General features: G+C 47.3%; 1 protein-coding gene across 2 annotated transcripts in view; it reads right to left on the reverse strand.

The window, feature by feature from the left end:
- The window catches only part of RAB38 (RAB38, member RAS oncogene family), a 37,073-nt gene that overhangs the window by 1,161 nt on the left and 12,216 nt on the right, over window positions 1-23,696 (reverse strand). The window lies entirely within an intron of this gene.

Raw genomic sequence — 23,696 nt, forward strand, 5'->3', positions numbered from 1 at the left:
GAAATAATCCCAACTTTTTGGTGCACCGTCAACACTTCTGCCAATTATGTTATCTGCACAATAGTTGGAGGATGAAGAAGATAAGTTTGCGGGTAAAGTACTGATTAACGTCATTCGTACATGGCCCATAATTGCAAAACCAGCTTGGGAGGTGCACACACACACACACACACACACACACACACACACACACACACACACACACACACACACACACACACACACACACACACACACACAATCTCACACAAACCCACACACACACACACACACACACAGAATCTCACACAAACCCACACACACAAACTCACACACACACACACACAAACTCACACACACACACACACACACACACAAACTCTCACACACACACACACACACACAGAAACTCACACTCATACACACACAGAAACTCGTACAAACTCACACACGCACACACACACACACACACACACACACACACACACACACACACACACACACACACACACACACAGACTCACACACACACACACACACAGAAACTCACACTCATACACACACAGAAACTCATACAAACTCACACACACAGACACACACACAAACTCACACACACACACAGAAACTCACACAAACACACACACACACACACACACACACACACACACACACACACACACACACACACGAACCCACACAAACCCACACAAACTCTCTCACACACACACACACAAACTCACACACACACACACACAGAACATCACACAAACTCACACACACGCACACACACACACACACAAACTCACGCACACACACACACACACACACACACACACACAAACTCTCACACACACACACACACACACACAAACAAACACAAACTCTCTCTCTCTCTCACACACACACACACACACACACACACACACACGCACTCACATACACACACCCAAACTCACACACACACACACACACACACACACACATACACAGAATCTCACACACAGAAACTCACACACAGAAACTCACACAAACTCACACACACGCACACACACACACACACACACACACACACACACACACACACACACACACACACAAACTCACTCACACACACACACACACACACACACACACAAACTCACACACACACAAACTCACACACACACACACACACATCCACCACCATGTTTTGCCAGACGAACAATGGAAAGACATGGATACGGGTATCATGGGTTCTTGTTAGGTTCGCACTTCCGCACAGATAGACCTCCTTTACTAAAGAACCATCTCTCACACGTCATACACTGGACTGGAACGAGCGCAGACACCCTTGACACTGAATTTGATTTTGAGGTAAGTTCTGTCTTGCTCTTTGTGTTGTATATTTGGCATTGTGGTTGAATCCCCCCTTGCCCCTCCCCTCCTAAACTCCCCCCTTGCCCCTCCCCTCCTAAACTCCCGCCTCACTCCTCCCCTTCAAAACTCCCCCCCAAATCCTCCCATTCAAATCTCCCCCCATACCATTCCTCTCAAATTCTCTCTCCTCCCCCCTCCTCAAAGTTGCCTCCTCCCCACCTCGTCTCCCTTCTATCTCATGCATCCACCCCCCCCAACCTTCTACTGTCCCATGCCCCCCCTCAAACAACCCCTCACTCTGCCTCATCCCTTCACCACCAAACCTTTCATCCTCCTCATCCTTCCCTTTCTTGGAACTCTTCTGTAATCTCTGACACACTATCAACTGCTCTCCCTACCTCCCCCTCTCATCCTTCATCTTACCCTACTCCTCCCCTCCCCTGTCCTGTACCCGATGCTCCCCCTCTCTCTTCTTTAACGGTATGGACCTCAAACATCCGGGGCCTTCGCTCAAACCTGACTGATCTCTCCATACAGGTTGCTTCTGACAATCCAGACTTGATCTGCTTAACAGAGACTTTCCTCCTTCAAGATGTCTCTGATTCCTCAATATCTCTTCCTGGTTACTCCCTCTTCTGGTATGATAGACCTGAGCCTCGTCCTGGTGGTGGGGTGGCTATCTTTATCAAAAACTCTCTTCCTCACTCTCCTTGCATTGCCCTCTCTCCTCCTCACCCCCAGGAGTACCTCTGGCTACGGCTTCCTCTCCGCTCCCACCTTTTGTTCATATGTGTTCTGTACCGTCCCCCAAACAGTGATGACTCAATTTACATTTCACTCTCTGACAACATGGACCAACTTCTATCCACTCATCCCAACTCTCTCTTCCTCATATGTGGTGACTTCAACTGTCATCATGGCACCCGGTTGGGTGTGAATTCCTCTCTCACCAGTCATGGCACCTCAGCAAAGGACTTCTGTGACTCACTGGGATTGACACAATCTGTCAATTTCCCGACCCGGATCTCAGCCAATGGAGTTTCTTCTCTTCTAGACTTGGTTATGACAAACTTCCCTGTTAATGTCTGCTGCTCTTCTCTGCTCCAATCGGTTCTTCTGATCATGTGCTTGTCAAAGTGGACATCTCTCTGGCCATTCTCAGAGAGCCTCCTCAGCATCGAAGAGTCTGGCATTTCACTCAGGCCGACTGGGACGGGCTTCAAGCAGCCATCAATCGTCTGGATTGGTCTCCCATCTCCACTGCCTCTGACATCAATTCTTCCTGGGAATTCTTCCAAAGCAAACTGATCTCTCTCATGCACAGATTTATCCCATCTCGTCTTCAGTTGTCTTACCCTTCCTCCCGTCCATGGTACAACGAATCTTGTGGTGAGGCAGTTGCCCTGAAACAACTTGCCTTTGCCTCTTGGAAGGCTAATCCAACTGAAGGCAATCTCAGTTCCTTCCACCAAGCTCGGAACAAGTGTGTGTCTACCCTCAGGAGTGCCAGGAAGCACTATCTCTCCTCACTCAAGAACGAACTCTCAAACCTGTCTCCTTCCTCCAAATCCTGGTGGCGTCTGGTCAAATCCGTTTCTGGTGTTTGTTCCCCCTCCATCCCCTCCCTTACCTCAAATGGCCACACAGTTGACATCACACGTGACAAAGCCGAATGCCTCAACTCTGTGTTTGCCTCAAAATCTTTCGTCCCAAACCCATCTCTCTCTGTTCCCACCTTTCCCAGTCGAACCCAACTGCTCCTGGACTCTGTGTCCTTCTCTCCTGACAAGGTGGAGGAGTTTTTGTCTAACCTCGACTCTGATTCTGCAACTGGACCAGACGGCATCAGCCCACGGGTCCTAAAATCCTGCTCTGCCGCTCTATCTCACCCTCTCTCTGTTCTTTTCACCCTATCTTTTGCTCAAGGTCATCTGCCAGCATCCTGGAAATCAGCAAACATTACCGCTTTACACAAAAAAGGTGCAAAAACAGATCCTTTTAACTACAGACCAATCAGCCTGCTCCCAATTATCAGCAAAGTCATGGAATCCATCATTGCTTCGGATATGAAATCTTTCCTCTTCTCCAATGGCTTGATCTCTGATCATCAATTTGGATTCAGACCAGGTCACTCTACTCTGGACATGCTGCTTCTCCTGTCTCAACAATGGATGGACGTCCTCAATGCCAAACAGGAAATCAGAGCTGTCTCCCTCGACATATCACGTGCCTTCGATACGGTCTGGCACCCAGCTCTGCTCACCAAACTCTACTCCTATGGTATCCATGGAAATCTCCATGCATGGCTTGCGGACTTCCTCTCTGGTCGTAGTCAACGTGTGGCCCTGAATGGATTTCTCTCATCTCCCCTTCCTGTTCAGGCTGGTGTTCCCCAAGGCAGTGTGCTGGGCCCTGTGCTTTTTCTGGTCTTTATCAATGATCTCTCCGACTCTCTGGAAAATCCTCTCTATCTCTTTGCTGACGACTCCACTCTCTGCCGCTCCATGCCTCTTCCCTCAGATCGGCAGTCTGCAGCCTCCTCACTCTCTGAAGACCTGGACAAAATCACAGACTGGTCAAACAAGTGGAACATGTCTTTCAATCCTGACAAATCTCACACTCTTACTATGTCTCTCCGAAAAGATCGACTGGACAACCCTCCCATCTACTTTCTCAACAATCCTCTCCAAGAAGTTCTGTCGCTCAAGCTTTTGGGTCTCACTATCTGCCATGATCTTTCTTGGGAAAACCACATTTCCAAGCTGGCCTGCAAAGCCAGTCGCCGACTGGGCATCCTCCGTCGTGCGAAGTCCTTCCTAGGCACACCTGAGCTCCTCACCACATACAAGGCTTTCATCCGCAACTCAATGGAATACTGTTCTCCCCTATGGGCTGGTGCTCCTGCCTCACACCTAGCTCGGCTTCACGCTGTTGAAACCAAAGCTTTCAGAATCATTGGAATCTCCCGCGATGAAGCTATCTCTGAGGGCCTTTCACTCACCGCAGGCAGGTAGGTGGTCTTTCTGTCTTCTACCGACTCCTCTCCGGCCTTGCTCCCCCAGCTCTCTCTGTGCTCTGTCCCCCAAATATTCCTACAGGTCGCACAAGATCTGCCAGCAAGCCTCTGATGATTAAACTGCCAAAATCTCGGCTCTCTGCTCACCTTCACTCCTTCATTCCTCTTTTCTCCCGCCTCTGGAACAAACTCCCACACTCCCTTCAATCCCACTCCTCCCTCCAGGTCTTTAAAACAGCTGTTCACCACCATCTCTTATCTTCCCCCATCCAAAACCTTGATCTTTTCTACCCCCACTAATTCACCCCAGATCCACCTTGTTTGTAATTCCAACTTCTTTCCTGGTAGTCCTGGCAGTGTCCATATGTTTTATGCCTCTCCCACCCCCTTTCCCATGCCTCCCCCCCAAAGCCCTCTCCCTCCCACAGATCTCTCGATGTCTCCATGTCTCTCGGTTCCTGCTCTCAAATGTTGTGTTTGTGTCCTTCCCCCTCTCTCCCCATCTTGTCTACCGCTCCCGATGCTTTTTGTTTTATGTGTCGGTTTGTCGGTTATGTGTCGGTTTGTCTTTCTGTGTGATAAATGTTCGCTCCTTCACGAGCCTCGATCTTGTATACAAAAAAAAAAAAAAAAAAAAAAAAATCTGCTGGTGTTAGGAGCATCATGAGTACAACACCGATGGGCTATCGGTCTTCCCTGGCTGCAAACCCAGCAACAGCCAATAGGGTGTTGCACAGCTGCATGGTGTTCGCAGACTGGTTACTGGCATTCAGCAATGCATTTGTGCCTTGCCTTATCCCCCCCGCTTGTCGGAAGCTTCTTCCGCACAACTAACAATGCTCCATCTTAGTTTGGCTGTCCAGGTCTTTAAGCCCCCTGCAGTATGTATCCTGACGACTCGTCTTCTTGTGTGAGCACTTCTCGCACCATTCTCTCTCCGATATCCCCACAACATTGAGGTCCTCGCCTATCTAGTCTATCCATCCCTTGTGAGGTCATGGTATCCCATGGAAACACCAACAGCAGGACGGAGGGAGAAGGTAGATGGAGACAGACAAACAAGGGATGCAGGTAATGATGAGGGCTGGGGAGAGCGCAAGGGGTGGATAAGATGAATACGTAAGCAATTTTTTGGGAGGGGTTGAGGTGGTCTAACAGGTGTAGAAAATATCATGGCTTTGGATGTGTGGATGGCGACGACCTGAGATGGTGGTGAACAGCTGTCTTGAAAACCCGGAGGGAAGAATGAGATTGAAGAAAGTATGGATGGTGGTTCCACAGGCAGGAAACAGAGGAATAAATGAGTGGAGATGAGCAGTGGTTCTGGATTGAGGCAGTTTCACGAGGAGGGGGTTGCTGGTGGATCGCGTGCTTCTTGCAGATATATTGGAGGGGGATGGGGGGTGGCGGGTTACAGAGCATGGAGAGGGCAGAGGCTACAAGACCAGAAATGAGACACGTTTTTTATGGATGTCGATTTTTGAAAACCAAGTGTTATACAGTAGCCTTGATGGCTGATAGGAACGTCAGCAGCTCTTTTCCTGCGTCATTTAACTCTCCGTATCCATGTGGCCCTCAAACTCTATCCCTCGGGTCATCTGTGTCATCCCGAGAATCCACACGGGCATTGAGGTCTTCAAGTAGGATGCATGGCTCATGAGAAGGTATTGGTCAGTGAAAACCTCGTTTTTCTCTCCTCGGCCTGCTGCATGGGTCAGGGCATAACATGCGAGCACTTCAATGTGGTCTGTTTTACTCCTGTCTGTTTGTTTGTTAGTAAGCATGCTTGTAAGCATCCAGACAGGACTCCAAGTTTTCCACTGCTTTGCTTGCCTGCTATTATCCACGCCTGGAAAGCTGGTCCAGACAACACTATGGCTGCTCCCTCTCCCTTCTAACTCGACTCTCCATGTCCTGGGATAGGCGACCTGCTGCCAGCAAAACACTCTTCCCTCCCGACCTGGTGCACTGCTTTCCCAAGCGTCTTGGTTTCCTGCAATGCAGCCACTGTCATGCTATACCTGCCCAATTCACGCATAATCAGGTCGACCTTCCGACCATCTGCTTTCCCAGTATCCATGCCCTGTCTTGTTCTTTCTACTGATCCTTCAGGGTCTACCATTGATCTAACATTCCATATTCCTTAAACCCAGGCCGTATCCCTGCTCTCTGTGCTTGGTGTGAATGAGTTTGGGAGGTGTGCAAATCCTCGTATCCCTGCTCTCTGTGCTTGGTGTGAATGAGTTTGGGAGGTGTGCAAATCATTGTATCCCTGCTCTCTGTGCTTGGTGTGAATGAGTTTGGGAGGTGTGCAAATCCTCATATCCCTGCTCTCTGTGCTTGGTGTAAATGAGTTTGGGAGGTGTGCAAATCATTGTATCCCTGCTCTCTGTGCTTTGTGTGAATGAGTTTGGGAGGTGTGCAAATCATTGTATCCCTGCTCTCTGTGCTTGGTGTGAATGAGTTTGGGAGGTGTGCAAATCCTCGTATCCCTGCTCTCTGTGCTTGGTGTGAATGAGTTTGGGAGGTGTGCAAATCATTCTATCCCTGCTCTCTGTGCTTGGTGTGAATGAGTTTGGGAGGTGTGCAAATCCTCGTATCCCTGCTCTCTGTGCTTGGTGTGAATGAGTTTGGGAGGTGTGCAAATCATTGTATCCCTGCTCTCTGTGCTTGGTGTGAATGAGTTTGGGAGGTGTGCAAATCATTGTATCCCTGCTCTCTGTGCTTGGTGTAAATGAGTTTGGGAGGTGTGCAAATCATTGTATCCCTGCTCTCTGTGCTTGGTGTGAATGAGTTTGGGAGGTGTGCAAATCATTGTATCCCTGCTCTCTGTGCTTGGTGTAAATGAGTTTGGGAGGTGTGCAAATCATTGTATCCCTGCTCTCTGTGCTTGGTGTGAATGAGTTTGGGAGGTGTGCAAATCATTGTATCCCTGCTGTCTGTGCTTGGTGTGAATGAGTTTGGGAGGTGTGCAAATCATTGTATCCCTGCTGTCTGTGCTTGGTGTGAATGAGTTTGGGAGGTGTGCAAATCATTGTATCCCTGCTGTCTGTGCTTGGTGTGAATGAGTTTGGGAGGTGTGCAAATCATTGTATCCCTGCTGTCTGTGCTTGGTGTGAATGAGTTTGGGAGGTGTGCAAATCATTGTATCCCTGCTCTCTGTGCTTGGTGTGAATGAGTTTGGGAGGTGTGCAAATCATTGCATCCCTGCTGTCTGTGCTTGGTGTGAATGAGTTTGGGAGGTGTGCAAATCATTGTATCCCTGCTGTCTGTGCTTGGTGTGAATGAGTTTGGGAGGTGCGCAAATCATTGTATGCCTGCTCTCTGTGCTTGGTGTGAATGAGCTTGGGAGGTGTGCAAATCATTGTATCCCTGCTCTCTGTGCTTGGTGTGAATGAGTTTGGGAGGTGTGCAAATCATTGTATGCCTGCTCTCTGTGCTTGGTGTGAATGAGATTGGGAGGTGTGCAAATCATTGTATGCCTGCTCTCTGTGCTTGGTGTGAATGAGTTTGGGAGGTGTGCAAATCATTGTATCCCTGCTGTCTGTGCTTGGTGTGAATGAGCTTGGGAGGTGTGCAAATCATTGTATCCCTGCTGTCTGTGCTTGGTGTGAATGAGTTTGGGAGGTGTGCAAATCCTCATATCCCTGCTCTCTGTGCTTGGTGTGAATGAGTTTTGGAGGTGTGCAAATCATTGTATCCCTGTTCTCTGTGCTTGGTGTGAATGAGCTTGGGAGGTGTGCAAATCATTGTATCCCTGCTGTCTGTGCTTGGTGTGAATGAGTTTGGGAGGTGTGCAAACCTCGTATCCCTGCTCTCTGTGCTTGGTGTGAATGAGTTTGGGAGGTGTGCAAATCATTGTATCCCTGCTCTCTGTGCTTGGTGTAAATGAGTTTGGGAGGTGTGCAAATCATTGTATCCCTGCTGTCTGTGCTTGGTGTGAATGAGTTTGGGAGGTGTGCAAATCATTGTATCCCTGCTGTCTGTGCTTGGTGTGAATGAGTTTGGGAGGTGTGCAAATCATTGTATCCCTGCTCTCTGTGCTTGGTGTGAATGAGTTTGGGAGGTGTGCAAATCATTGTATCCCTGCTGTCTGTGCTTGGTGTGAATGAGTTTGGGAGGTGTGCAAATCATTGTATCCCTGCTGTCTGTGCTTGGTGTGAATGAATTTGGGAGGTGTGCAAATCATTGTATCCCTGCTCTCTGTGCTTGGTGTGAATGAGTTTGGGAGGTGTGCAAATCATTGTATCCCTGCTGTCTGTGCTTGGTGTGAATGAGTTTGGGAGGTGTGCAAATCATTGTATCCCTGCTCACTGTGCTTGGTGTGAATGAGTTTGGGAGGTGTGCAAATCATTGTATCCCTGCTGTCTGTGCTTGGTGTAAATGAGTTTGGGAGGTGTGCAAATCCTCGTATCTCTGCTCTCTGTACTTGGTGTGAATGAGTTTGGGAGGTGTGCAAATCCTCATATCCCTGCTCTCTGTGCTTGGTGTGAATGAGTTTGGGAGGTGTGCAAATCCTCGTATCTCTGCTCTCTGTGCTTGGTGTGAATGAGTTTGGAGGTGTGCAAATCCTCATATCCCTGCTCTCTGTGCTTGGTGTGAATGAGTTTGGGAGGTGTGCAAATCATTGTATCCCTGCTGTCTGTGCTTGGTGTGAATGAGTTTGGGAGGTGTGCAAATCATTGTATCCCTGCTCTCTGTGCTTGGTGTGAATGAGTTTGGGAGGTGTGCAAATCATTGTATCCCTGCTCTCTGTGCTTGGTGTGAATGAGTTTGGGAGGTGTGCAAATCATTGTATCCCTGCTCTCTGTGCTTGGTGTGAATGAGTTTGGGAGGTGTGCAAATCATTGTATCCCTGCTCTCTGTGCTTGGTGTAAATGAGTTTGGGAGGTGTGCAAATCATTCTATCCCTGCTCTCTGTGCTTGGTGTGAATGAGTTTGGGAGGTGTGCAAATCATTGTATCCCTGCTCTCTGTGCTTGGTGTAAATGAGTTTGGGAGGTGTGCAAATCATTGTATCCCTGCTCTCTGTGCTTGGTGTGAATGAGTTTGGGAGGTGTGCAAATCATTGTATCCCTGCTCTCTGTGCTTGGTGTAAATGAGTTTGGGAGGTGTGCAAATCATTGTATCCCTGCTCTCTGTGCTTGGTGTGAATGAGTTTGGGAGGTGTGCAAATCATTGTATCCCTGCTGTCTGTGCTTGGTGTGAATGAGTTTGGGAGGTGTGCAAATCATTGTATCCCTGCTGTCTGTGCTTGGTGTGAATGAGTTTGGGAGGTGTGCAAATCATTGTATCCCTGCTGTCTGTGCTTGGTGTGAATGAGTTTGGGAGGTGTGCAAATCATTGTATCCCTGCTGTCTGTGCTTGGTGTGAATGAGTTTGGGAGGTGTGCAAATCATTGTATCCCTGCTCTCTGTGCTTGGTGTGAATGAGTTTGGGAGGTGTGCAAATCATTGCATCCCTGCTGTCTGTGCTTGGTGTGAATAAGTTTGGGAGGTGTGCAAATCATTGTATCCCTGCTGTCTGTGCTTGGTGTGAATGAGTTTGGGAGGTGCGCAAATCATTGTATGCCTGCTCTCTGTGCTTGGTGTGAATGAGCTTGGGAGGTGTGCAAATCATTGTATCCCTGCTCTCTGTGCTTGGTGTGAATGAGTTTGGGAGGTGTGCAAATCATTGTATGCCTGCTCTCTGTGCTTGGTGTGAATGAGATTGGGAGGTGTGCAAATCATTGTATGCCTGCTCTCTGTGCTTGGTGTGAATGAGTTTGGGAGGTGTGCAAATCATTGTATCCCTGCTGTCTGTGCTTGGTGTGAATGAGCTTGGGAGGTGTGCAAATCATTGTATCCCTGCTGTCTGTGCTTGGTGTGAATGAGTTTGGGAGGTGTGCAAATCCTCATATCCCTGCTCTCTGTGCTTGGTGTGAATGAGTTTTGGAGGTGTGCAAATCATTGTATCCCTGTTCTCTGTGCTTGGTGTGAATGAGCTTGGGAGGTGTGCAAATCATTGTATCCCTGCTGTCTGTGCTTGGTGTGAATGAGTTTGGGAGGTGTGCAAACCTCGTATCCCTGCTCTCTGTGCTTGGTGTGAATGAGTTTGGGAGGTGTGCAAATCATTGTATCCCTGCTCTCTGTGCTTGGTGTAAATGAGTTTGGGAGGTGTGCAAATCATTGTATCCCTGCTGTCTGTGCTTGGTGTGAATGAGTTTGGGAGGTGTGCAAATCATTGTATCCCTGCTGTCTGTGCTTGGTGTGAATGAGTTTGGGAGGTGTGCAAATCATTGTATCCCTGCTCTCTGTGCTTGGTGTGAATGAGTTTGGGAGGTGTGCAAATCATTGTATCCCTGCTGTCTGTGCTTGGTGTGAATGAGTTTGGGAGGTGTGCAAATCATTGTATCCCTGCTGTCTGTGCTTGGTGTGAATGAATTTGGGAGGTGTGCAAATCATTGTATCCCTGCTCTCTGTGCTTGGTGTGAATGAGTTTGGGAGGTGTGCAAATCATTGTATCCCTGCTGTCTGTGCTTGGTGTGAATGAGTTTGGGAGGTGTGCAAATCATTGTATCCCTGCTCACTGTGCTTGGTGTGAATGAGTTTGGGAGGTGTGCAAATCATTGTATCCCTGCTGTCTGTGCTTGGTGTAAATGAGTTTGGGAGGTGTGCAAATCCTCGTATCTCTGCTCTCTGTGCTTGGTGTGAATGAGTTTGGGAGGTGTGCAAATCCTCATATCCCTGCTCTCTGTGCTTGGTGTGAATGAGTTTGGGAGGTGTGCAAATCCTCGTATCTCTGCTCTCTGTGCTTGGTGTGAATGAGTTTGGAGGTGTGCAAATCCTCATATCCCTGCTCTCTGTGCTTGGTGTGAATGAGTTTGGGAGGTGTGCAAATCATTGTATCCCTGCTGTCTGTGCTTGGTGTGAATGAGTTTGGGAGGTGTGCAAATCATTGTATCCCTGCTCTCTGTGCTTGGTGTGAATGAGTTTGGGAGGTGTGCAAATCATTGTATCCCTGCTCTCTGTGCTTGGTGTGAATGAGTTTGGGAGGTGTGCAAATCATTGTATCCCTGCTCTCTGTGCTTGGTGTGAATGAGTTTGGGAGGTGTGCAAATCATTGTATCCCTGCTCTCTGTGCTTGGTGTAAATGAGTTTGGGAGGTGTGCAAATCATTCTATCCCTGCTCTCTGTGCTTGGTGTGAATGAGTTTGGGAGGTGTGCAAATCATTCTATCCCTGCTCTCTGTGCTTGGTGTGAATGAGTTTGGGAGGTGTGCAAATCCTCATATCCCTGCTCTCTGTGCTTGGTGTAAATGAGTTTGGGAGGTGTGCAAATCATTGTATCCCTGCTCTCTGTGCTTTGTGTGAATGAGTTTGGGAGGTGTGCAAATCATTGTATCCCTGCTCTCTGTGCTTGGTGTGAATGAGTTTGGGAGGTGTGCAAATCCTCGTATCCCTGCTCTCTGTGCTTGGTGTGAATGAGTTTGGGAGGTGTGCAAATCATTCTATCCCTGCTCTCTGTGCTTGGTGTGAATGAGTTTGGGAGGTGTGCAAATCCTCGTATCCCTGCTCTCTGTGCTTGGTGTGAATGAGTTTGGGAGGTGTGCAAATCATTGTATCCCTGCTCTCTGTGCTTGGTGTGAATGAGTTTGGGAGGTGTGCAAATCATTGTATCCCTGCTCTCTGTGCTTGGTGTAAATGAGTTTGGGAGGTGTGCAAATCATTGTATCCCTGCTCTCTGTGCTTGGTGTGAATGAGTTTGGGAGGTGTGCAAATCATTGTATCCCTGCTCTCTGTGCTTGGTGTAAATGAGTTTGGGAGGTGTGCAAATCATTGTATCCCTGCTCTCTGTGCTTGGTGTGAATGAGTTTGGGAGGTGTGCAAATCATTGTATCCCTGCTGTCTGTGCTTGGTGTGAATGAGTTTGGGAGGTGTGCAAATCATTGTATCCCTGCTGTCTGTGCTTGGTGTGAATGAGTTTGGGAGGTGTGCAAATCATTGTATCCCTGCTGTCTGTGCTTGGTGTGAATGAGTTTGGGAGGTGTGCAAATCATTGTATCCCTGCTGTCTGTGCTTGGTGTGAATGAGTTTGGGAGGTGTGCAAATCATTGTATCCCTGCTCTCTGTGCTTGGTGTGAATGAGTTTGGGAGGTGTGCAAATCATTGCATCCCTGCTGTCTGTGCTTGGTGTGAATAAGTTTGGGAGGTGTGCAAATCATTGTATCCCTGCTGTCTGTGCTTGGTGTGAATGAGTTTGGGAGGTGCGCAAATCATTGTATGCCTGCTCTCTGTGCTTGGTGTGAATGAGCTTGGGAGGTGTGCAAATCATTGTATCCCTGCTCTCTGTGCTTGGTGTGAATGAGTTTGGGAGGTGTGCAAATCATTGTATGCCTGCTCTCTGTGCTTGGTGTGAATGAGATTGGGAGGTGTGCAAATCATTGTATGCCTGCTCTCTGTGCTTGGTGTGAATGAGTTTGGGAGGTGTGCAAATCATTGTATCCCTGCTGTCTGTGCTTGGTGTGAATGAGCTTGGGAGGTGTGCAAATCATTGTATCCCTGCTGTCTGTGCTTGGTGTGAATGAGTTTGGGAGGTGTGCAAATCCTCATATCCCTGCTCTCTGTGCTTGGTGTGAATGAGTTTTGGAGGTGTGCAAATCATTGTATCCCTGTTCTCTGTGCTTGGTGTGAATGAGCTTGGGAGGTGTGCAAATCATTGTATCCCTGCTGTCTGTGCTTGGTGTGAATGAGTTTGGGAGGTGTGCAAACCTCGTATCCCTGCTCTCTGTGCTTGGTGTGAATGAGTTTGGGAGGTGTGCAAATCATTGTATCCCTGCTCTCTGTGCTTGGTGTAAATGAGTTTGGGAGGTGTGCAAATCATTGTATCCCTGCTGTCTGTGCTTGGTGTGAATGAGTTTGGGAGGTGTGCAAATCATTGTATCCCTGCTGTCTGTGCTTGGTGTGAATGAGTTTGGGAGGTGTGCAAATCATTGTATCCCTGCTCTCTGTGCTTGGTGTGAATGAGTTTGGGAGGTGTGCAAATCATTGTATCCCTGCTGTCTGTGCTTGGTGTGAATGAGTTTGGGAGGTGTGCAAATCATTGTATCCCTGCTGTCTGTGCTTGGTGTGAATGAATTTGGGAGGTGTGCAAATCATTGTATCCCTGCTCTCTGTGCTTGGTGTGAATGAGTTTGGGAGGTGTGCAAATCATTGTATCCCTGCTGTCTGTGCTTGGTGTGAATGAGTTTGGGAGGTGTGCAAATCATTGTATCCCTGCTCACTGTGCTTGGTGTGAATGAGTTTGGGAGGTGTGCAAATCATTGTATCCCTGCTGTCTGTGCTTGGTGTAAATGAGTTTGGGAGGTGTGCAAATCCTCGTATCTCTGCTCTCTGTGCTTGGTGTGAATGAGTTTGGGAGGTGTGCAAATCCTCATATCCCTGCTCTCTGTGCTTGGTGTGAATGAGTTTGGGAGGTGTGCAAATCCTCGTATCTCTGCTCTCTGTGCTTGGTGTGAATGAGTTTGGAGGTGTGCAAATCCTCATATCCCTGCTCTCTGTGCTTGGTGTGAATGAGCTTGGGAGGTGAGGTGTGCAAATCATTGTATCCCTGTTGTCTGTGCTTGGTGTGAATGAGTTTGGGAGGTGTGCAAATCCTCATATCCCTGCTCTCTGTGCTTGGTGTGAATGAGTTTGGGAGGTGTGCAAATCATTGTATCCCTGCTGTCTGTGCTTGGTGTAAATGAGTTTTGGAGGTGTGCAAATCCTCATATCCCTGCTCTCTGTGCTTGGTGTGAATGAGTTTGGGAGGTGTGCAAATCATTGTATCCCTGCTCTCTGTGCTTGGTGTGAATGAGTTTGGGAGGTGTGCAAATCATTGTATCCCTGCTCTTTGTGCTTGGTGTGAATGAGTTTGGGAGGTGTGCAAATCATTGTATCCCTGCTGTCTGTGCTTGGTGTGAATGAGTTTGGGAGGTGTGCAAATCATTGTATCCCTGCTCTCTGTGCTTGGTGTGAATGAGTTTGGGAGGTGTGCAAATCATTGTATCCCTGCTGTCTGTGCTTGGTGTGAATGAGTTTGGGAGGTGTGCAAATCATTGTATCCCTGCTGTCTGTGCTTGGTGTGAATGAGTTTGGGAGGTGTGCAAATCATTGTATCCCTGCTCTCTGTGCTTGGTGTAAATGAGTTTGGGAGGTGTGCAAATCATTGTATCCCTGCTCTCTGTGCTTGGTGTGAATGAGTTTGGGAGGTGTGCAAATCATTGCATCCCTGCTGTCTGTGCTTGGTGTGAATAAGTTTGGGAGGTGTGCAAATCATTGTATCCCTGCTGTCTGTGCTTGGTGTGAATGAGTTTGGGAGGTGCGCAAATCATTGTATGCCTGCTCTCTGTGCTTGGTGTGAATGAGCTTGGGAGGTGTGCAAATCATTGTATCCCTGCTCTCTGTGCTGGGTGTGAATGAGTTTGGGAGGTGTGCAAATCATTGTATGCCTGCTCTATGTGCTTGGTGTGAATGAGTTTGGGAGGTGTGCAAATCATTGTATGCCTGCTCTCTGTGCTTGGTGTGAATGAGTTTGGGAGGTGTGCAAATCATTGTATCCCTGCTGTCTGTGCTTGGTGTGAATGAGTTTGGGAGGTGTGCAAATCATTGTATCCCTGCTGTCTGTGCTTGGTGTGAATGAGTTTGGGAGGTGTGCAAATCCTCATATCCCTGCTCTCTGTGCTTGGTGTGAATGAGTTTTGGAGGTGTGCAAATCATTGTATCCCTGTTCTCTGTGCTTGGTGTGAATGAGCTTGGGAGGTGTGCAAATCATTGTATCCCTGCTGTCTGTGCTTGGTGTGAATGAGTTTGGGAGGTGTGCAAACCTCGTATCCCTGCTCTCTGTGCTTGGTGTGAATGAGTTTGGGAGGTGTGCAAATCATTGTATCCCTGCTCTCTGTGCTTGGTGTAAATGAGTTTGGGAGGTGTGCAAATCATTGTATCCCTGCTGTCTGTGCTTGGTGTGAATGAGTTTGGGAGGTGTGCAAATCATTGTATCCCTGCTGTCTGTGCTTGGTGTGAATGAGTTTGGGAGGTATGCAAATCATTGTATCCCTGCTCTCTGTGCTTGGTGTGAATGAGTTTGGGAGGTGTGCAAATCATTGTATCCCTGCTGTCTGTGCTTGGTGTGAATGAGTTTGGGAGGTGTGCAAATCATTGTATCCCTGCTGTCTGTGCTTGGTGTGAATGAATTTGGGAGGTGTGCAAATCATTGTATCCCTGCTCTCTGTGCTTGGTGTGAATGAGTTTGGGAGGTGTGCAAATCATTGTATCCCTGCTGTCTGTGCTTGGTGTGAATGAGTTTGGGAGGTGTGCAAATCATTGTATCCCTGCTGTCTGTGCTTGGTGTGAATGAGTTTGGGAGGTGTGCAAATCATTGTATCCCTGCTGTCTGTGCTTGGTGTGAATGAGTTTGGGAGGTGTGCAAATCATTGTATCCCTGCTCTCTGTGCTTGGTGTGAATGAGTTTGGGAGGTGTGCAAATCATTGCATCCCTGCTGTCTGTGCTTGGTGTGAATAAGTTTGGGAGGTGTGCAAATCATTGTATCCCTGCTGTCTGTGCTTGGTGTGAATGAGTTTGGGAGGTGCGCAAATCATTGTATGCCTGCTCTCTGTGCTTGGTGTGAATGAGCTTGGGAGGTGTGCAAATCATTGTATCCCTGCTCTCTGTGCTTGGTGTGAATGAGTTTGGGAGGTGTGCAAATCATTGTATGCCTGCTCTCTGTGCTTGGTGTGAATGAGATTGGGAGGTGTGCAAATCATTGTATGCCTGCTCTCTGTGCTTGGTGTGAATGAGTTTGGGAGGTGTGCAAATCATTGTATCCCTGCTGTCTGTGCTTGGTGTGAATGAGCTTGGGAGGTGTGCAAATCATTGTATCCCTGCTGTCTGTGCTTGGTGTGAATGAGTTTGGGAGGTGTGCAAATCCTCATATCCCTGCTCTCTGTGCTTGGTGTGAATGAGTTTTGGAGGTGTGCAAATCATTGTATCCCTGTTCTCTGTGCTTGGTGTGAATGAGCTTGGGAGGTGTGCAAATCATTGTATCCCTGCTGTCTGTGCTTGGTGTGAATGAGTTTGGGAGGTGTGCAAACCTCGTATCCCTGCTCTCTGTGCTTGGTGTGAATGAGTTTGGGAGGTGTGCAAATCATTGTATCCCTGCTCTCTGTGCTTGGTGTAAATGAGTTTGGGAGGTGTGCAAATCATTGTATCCCTGCTGTCTGTGCTTGGTGTGAATGAGTTTGGGAGGTGTGCAAATCATTGTATCCCTGCTGTCTGTGCTTGGTGTGAATGAGTTTGGGAGGTGTGCAAATCATTGTATCCCTGCTCTCTGTGCTTGGTGTGAATGAGTTTGGGAGGTGTGCAAATCATTGTATCCCTGCTGTCTGTGCTTGGTGTGAATCAGTTTGGGAGGTGTGCAAATCATTGTATCCCTGCTGTCTGTGCTTGGTGTGAATGAATTTGGGAGGTGTGCAAATCATTGTATCCCTGCTCTCTGTGCTTGGTGTGAATGAGTTTGGGAGGTGTGCAAATCATTGTATCCCTGCTGTCTGTGCTTGGTGTGAATGAGTTTGGGAGGTGTGCAAATCATTGTATCCCTGCTCACTGTGCTTGGTGTGAATGAGTTTGGGAGGTGTGCAAATCATTGTATCCCTGCTGTCTGTGCTTGGTGTAAATGAGTTTGGGAGGTGTGCAAATCCTCGTATCTCTGCTCTCTGTGCTTGGTGTGAATGAGTTTGGGAGGTGTGCAAATCCTCATATCCCTGCTCTCTGTGCTTGGTGTGAATGAGTTTGGGAGGTGTGCAAATCCTCGTATCTCTGCTCTCTGTGCTTGGTGTGAATGAGTTTGGAGGTGTGCAAATCCTCATATCCCTGCTCTCTGTGCTTGGTGTGAATGAGCTTGGGAGGTGTGCAAATCATTGTATCCCTGTTGTCTGTGCTTGGTGTGAATGAGTTTGGGAGGTGTGCAAATCCTCATATCCCTGCTCTCTGTGCTTGGTGTGAATGAGTTTGGGAGGTGTGCAAATCATTGTATCCCTGCTGTCTGTGCTTGGTGTAAATGAGTTTTGGAGGTGTGCAAATCCTCATATCCCTGCTCTCTGTGCTTGGTGTGAATAAGTTTGGGAGGTGTGCAAATCATTGTATCCCTGCTGTCTGTGCTTGGTGTGAATGAGTTTGGGAGGTGCGCAAATCATTGTATGCCTGCTCTCTGTGCTTGGTGTGAATGAGCTTGGGAGGTGTGCAAATCATTGTATCCCTGCTCTCTGTGCTGGGTGTGAATGAGTTTGGGAGGTGTGCAAATCATTGTATGCCTGCTCTCTGTGCTTGGTGTGAATGAGTTTGGGAGGTGTGCAAATCATTGTATGCCTGCTCTCTGTGCTTGGTGTGAATGAGTTTGGGAGGTGTGCAAATCATTGTATCCCTGCTGTCTGTGCTTGGTGTGAATGAGCTTGGGAGGTGTGCAAATCATTGTATCCCTGCTGTCTGTGCTTGGTGTGAATGAGTTTGGGAGGTGTGCAAATCCTCATATCCCTGCTCTCTGTGCTTGGTGTGAATGAGTTTTGGAGGTGTGCAAATCATTGTATCCCTGTTCTCTGTGCTTGGTGTGAATGAGCTTGGGAGGTGTGCAAATCATTGTATCCCTGCTGTCTGTGCTTGGTGTGAATGAGTTTGGGAGGTGTGCAAACCTCGTATCCCTGCTCTCTGTGCTTGGTGTGAATGAGTTTGGGAGGTGTGCAAATCATTGTATCCCTGCTCTCTGTGCTTGGTGTAAATGAGTTTGGGAGGTGTGCAAATCATTGTATCCCTGCTGTCTGTGCTTGGTGTGAATGAGTTTGGGAGGTGTGCAAATCATTGTATCCCTGCTGTCTGTGCTTGGTGTGAATGAGTTTGGGAGGTGTGCAAATCATTGTATCCCTGCTCTCTGTGCTTGGTGTGAATGAGTTTGGGAGGTGTGCAAATCATTGTATCCCTGCTGTCTGTGCTTGGTGTGAATGAGTTTGGGAGGTGTGCAAATCATTGTATCCCTGCTGTCTGTGCTTGGTGTGAATGAATTTGGGAGGTGTGCAAATCATTGTATCCCTGCTCTCTGTGCTTGGTGTGAATGAGTTTGGGAGGTGTGCAAATCATTGTATCCCTGCTGTCTGTGCTTGGTGTGAATGAGTTTGGGAGGTGTGCAAATCATTGTATCCCTGCTCACTGTGCTTGGTGTGAATGAGTTTGGGAGGTGTGCAAATCATTGTATCCCTGCTGTCTGTGCTTGGTGTAAATGAGTTTGGGAGGTGTGCAAATCCTCGTATCTCTGCTCTCTGTGCTTGGTGTGAATGAGTTTGGGAGGTGTGCAAATCCTCATATCCCTGCTCTCTGTGCTTGGTGTGAATGAGTTTGGGAGGTGTGCAAATCATTGTATCCCTGCTCTCTGTGCTTGGTGTGAATGAGCTTGGGAGGTGTGCAAATCATTGTATCCCTGTTGTCTGTGCTTGGTGTGAATGAGTTTGGGAGGTGTGCAAATCCTCATATCCCTGCTCTCTGTGCTTGGTGTGAATGAGTTTGGGAGGTGTGCAAATCATTCACTGTGCTTGGTGTGAATGAGTTTGGGAGGTGTGCAAATCATTGTATCCCTGCTGTCTGTGCTTGGTGTAAATGAGTTTTGGAGGTGTGCAAATCCTCATATCCCTGCTCTCTGTGCTTGGTGTGAATGAGTTTGGGAGGTGTGCAAATCATTGTATCCCTGCTCTCTGTGCTTGGTGTGAATGAGTTTGGGAGGTGTGCAAATCATTGTATCCCTGCTCTTTGTGCTTGGTGTGAATGAGTTTGGGAGGTGTGCAAATCATTGTATCCCTGCTCTCTGTGCTTGGTGTGAATGAGTTTGGGAGGTGTGCAAATCATTGTATCCCTGCTCTCTGTGCTTGGTGTGAATGAGTTTGGGAGGTGTGCAAATCATTGTATCCCTGCTGTCTGTGCTTGGTGTGAATGAGTTTGGGAGGTGTGCAAATCATTGTATCCCTGATGTCTGTGCTTGGTGTGAATGAGTTTGGGAGGTGTGCAAATCATTATATCCCTGCTCTCTGTGCTTGGTGTGAATGAGTTTGGGAGGTGTGGAAATCATTGTATCCCTGCTGTCTGTGCTTGGTGTGAATGAGTTTGGGAGGTGTGCAAATCATTGTATCCCTGCTCACTGTGCTTGGTGTGAATGAGTTTGGGAGGTGTGCAAATCATTGTATCCCTGCTGTCTGTGCTTGGTGTAAATGAGTTTGGGAGGTGTGCAAATCCTCGTATCTCTGCTCTCTGTGCTTGGTGTGAATGAGTTTGGGAGGTGTGCAAATCATTGTATCCCAGCTCTCTGTGCTTGGTGTGAATGAGTTTGGGAGGTGTGCAAATCCTCATATCCCTGCTCTCTGTGCTTGGTGTGAATGAGTTTGGGAGGTGTGCAAATCATTGTATCCCAGCTCTCTGTGCTTTGTGTGAATGAGCTTGGGAGGTGTGCAAATCATTGTATCCCTGCTGTCTGTGCTTGGTGTGAATGGGTTTGGGAGGTGTGCAAATCATTGCATCCCTGCTCTCTGTGCTTGGTGTGAATGAGTTTGGGAGGTGTGCAAATCCTCGTATCCCTGCTCTCTGTGCTTGGTGTGAATGAGTTTGGGAGGTGTGCAAATCCTCGTATCCCTGCTCTCTGTGCTTGGTGTGAATGAGTTTGGGAGGTGTGCAAATCCTCGTATCCCTGGTCTCTGTGCTTGGTGTGAATGAGTTTGGGAGGTGTGCAAATCATTGTATCCCTGCTCTCTGTGCTTGGTGTGAATGAGTTTGGGAGGTGTGCAAATCATTGTATCCCTGCTCTCTGTGCTTGGTGTAATTGAGTTTGGGAGGTGTGCAAATCATTGTATCCTTGCTCTCTGTGCTTGGTGTGAATGAGTTTGGGAGGTGTGCAAATCCTCATATCCCTGCTCTCTGTGCTTGGTGTGAATGAGTTTGGGAGGTGTGCAAATCCTCATATCCCTGCTCTCTGTGCTTGGTGTGAATGAGTTTGGGAGGTGTGCAAATCCTCGTATCCCTGCTCTCTGTGCTTGGTGTGAATGAGTTTGGGAGGTGTGCAAATCATTGTATCCCTGCTCTCTGTGCTTGGTGTGCAAATCATTGTATCCCTGCTCTCTGTGCTTGGTGTGAATGAATTTGGGAGGTGTGCAAATCCTCATATCCCTAATCTCTGTGCTTGGTGTGAATGGGTTTGGGAGGTGTGCAAATCCTCCGCAGGTATGCTTCGAAGGTGAGGATGAATTTACAGCTTCAGTCACCGTCCTGTACTCGCATTAATCCTCACAAGCAATGGCATAGCCCCGTTACCCAGGAGGGGTTGGACTTTTGACCAGTATTAATTCCACCAATGTACGTGTGCCGAATAAAGGCCAAGAATAAATGTATCAATCAAGATAAAGGCCTTCCTTTGGTTTAGTGCACAATTAAGTGACGTGTAAATCAATTGTATATGTTTAACCTTACACTTTCACTCTTACACGAACAACTCTTACACTTTTTAGCTCTCGCAGGACCCTTGATCTTGTATACAAAAAATATATATAAAAAACATCGACAATGCAAATAAATAGTCTGTTCAATATTAATATAATATTAAATAAATGTCGGATGGTAGTAGGTTAAACAGCTAAAGTTAATGGTATGCACATAAAATAAATAAATGGACTACCATGCTCGCTCTGGCAGGTATCTTACCTAGAAATTAATGGTATATGTATAAAATAAATAAATGGACTACCATGCTCGCTCTGGCAGGTATCTTACCGAGAAATTAATGGTATATATATAAAATAAATAAATGGACTACCATGCTCGCTCTGGCAGCTATCTGACCTAGAAGTTAATGGTATGTACATAAAATAAATAAATGGACTACCATGCTCGCTCTGGCAGGTATCTTACCTAGAAGTTAATGGTATGTATATAAAATAAATAAATGGACTACCATGCTCGCTCTGGCAGGTATCTTACCTGGAAGTTAATGGCATCTATCTATAATTCCAGTAATCTCTGTACGTCTGTACGTCTGTTTGTCTGTGACCGCTGTTTCTCGACAACCACGGGTCCGATATACTTTTAACTTGCCAGGTATATTGCTGGGGACCCGAGGATGTGCCTTTTCAAGGTTTCATATTAATCGGACAATTACTTACCGAGCTATGTCCAAAAAACGATTCAACCAATCAGAGAGCAGCGAACGATCGCGTGTGCCGAACGTGGAGGACACACTCTGCCTCGGATGGCACATTTGAGAGCGTATTCATTTATTTCACGTTTGCAAACTATGTTGGCGTTAAACTATGTTTTAAAACTAATAAAACCGAATTTGCGATTCATTCGCTTTCCTGCGCGTTTGTGCACGCGATGGCGATTTATTTACCAAACTCCGGAAGCCGTTCGCTTTGGACCAAACCATTGCATGTAAATAGAGGGGGGGGATTGTCACCGTACTCGCAAGCCGTTCGCTTTGGACCAAACCATTTCATGTAAATAGAGGGGGGGGGGGGGATATAATTTTAGATATAGATATAGTACGGGCAATGCCCTAGTGTATATAAAATAAATAAATGGACTACCATGCTCGCTCTGGCAGGTATCTTACCTAGAAGTTAATGGTATGTATATAAAATAAATAAATGGACTACCATGCTCGCTCTGGCAGGTATCTTACCTAGAAGTTAATGGTATCTATCTATAATTCCAGTAATCTGTGTGTGTGTGTGTGTGTGTGTGTGTGTGTGTGTGTGTGTGTGTGTGTGTGTATGTCTGTGTGTTTGTCTGTGACCGCTGTTTCTCGACAACCACGGGTCCGATATACTTGAAACTTGCCAGGTATATTGCTGGGGACCCGAGGATGTGCCTTTTCAAGGTTTCATATTAATCGGACAAGTAGTTACCGAGCTATGTCCAAAAAACGATTCAACCAATCAGAGAGCAGCGAGTTATCACGTGTGCCGAACGTGGCGAACAGACTCTGCCTCGGACGGCACATTTGAGAGCGTATTCATTTATTTCACGTTGGCAAACTATGTTGCCGCTATGTTGGCGTTAAACTATGTTTTAAAACTAATTAAAACTAATTTGCGATTCTTTCGCTTTCCTGCGCGTTTGTGCACGCTATGGCGATTTCTTTACCAAACTCCGCAAGCCATTCGCTTTGGACCAAACCATTTCATGTAAATAGAGGGGGGGGGATTGTCACCGTACTCGCAAGCCGTTCGCTTTGGACCAAACCATTTCATGTAAATAGAGGAGGGGGATATAATTTTAGATATAGATATAGTACGGGCATGCCCTAGTATATATAAAATAAATAAATGGACTACCATGCTCGCTCTGGCAGGTATCTTACCTAGAAGTTAATGGTATGTATATAAAATAAATAAATGGACTACCATGCTCGCTCTGGCAGGTATCTTACCTAGAAGTTAATGGTATGTATATAAAATAAATAAATGGACGACCATGCTCGCTCTGGCAGCTATCTTACCTGGAAGTAAATGGTATGCACATAAAATAAATAAATGGACTACCATGCTCGCTCTGGCAGCTATCTTACCTGGAAGTTAATGGTATGCACATAAAATAAATAAATGGACTACCATGCTCGCTCTGGCAGGTATTTTACCTAGAAGTTAATGGTATGCACGTAAAATAAATAAATTGACTACCATGCTCGCTCTGGCAGCTATCTTACCTGGAAGTTCATGATATGCACATAAAATAAATAAATGGACTACCATGCTCGCTCTGGCAGGTATTTTACCTGGAAGTTAATGGTATGCACATAAAATAAATAAATGGACGACCATGCTCGCTCTGGCAGGTATTTTACCTAGAAGTTAATGGTATGTATATAAAATAAATAAATGGACTACCATGCTCACTCAGGCAGCTATCTTACCTGGAAGTTAATGGCATGTATATAAAATAAATAAATGGACTACCATGCTCGCTCTGGCAGGTATTTTACCTGGAAGTTAATGGTATGCACATAAAATAAATAAATGGACTACTGTGGCGGACACAAAAGCCCACTGGCGTGGTGACATCATTCCGCGCACCAAGTGGGCGGTGGCCACGCCCGAGGGGTAGGTGTGGCCTCATGATATACACCGCGCACGCAGACCGGAGCGCGCCAGTGTTACAGTGAGCTCCTGAAATAAAGACGCTTATAAGTTACCGCTTGTCCGCTTCCTCCTTGCTCGCAAGCAGCGCGCGTAACGCCGCGCTTTACTGGTGACCCCCTTGACGTTGGATCTGCCGGAGCGATCCTTCCACACGCGACGCCATTGGCATGGC

The sequence above is a fragment of the Myxine glutinosa genome, chromosome 14 (assembly GCF_964187855.1).
Source record: "Myxine glutinosa chromosome 14, kmMyxGlut1.1, whole genome shotgun sequence".
Lineage (NCBI taxonomy): Eukaryota > Metazoa > Chordata > Myxini > Myxiniformes > Myxinidae > Myxine > Myxine glutinosa.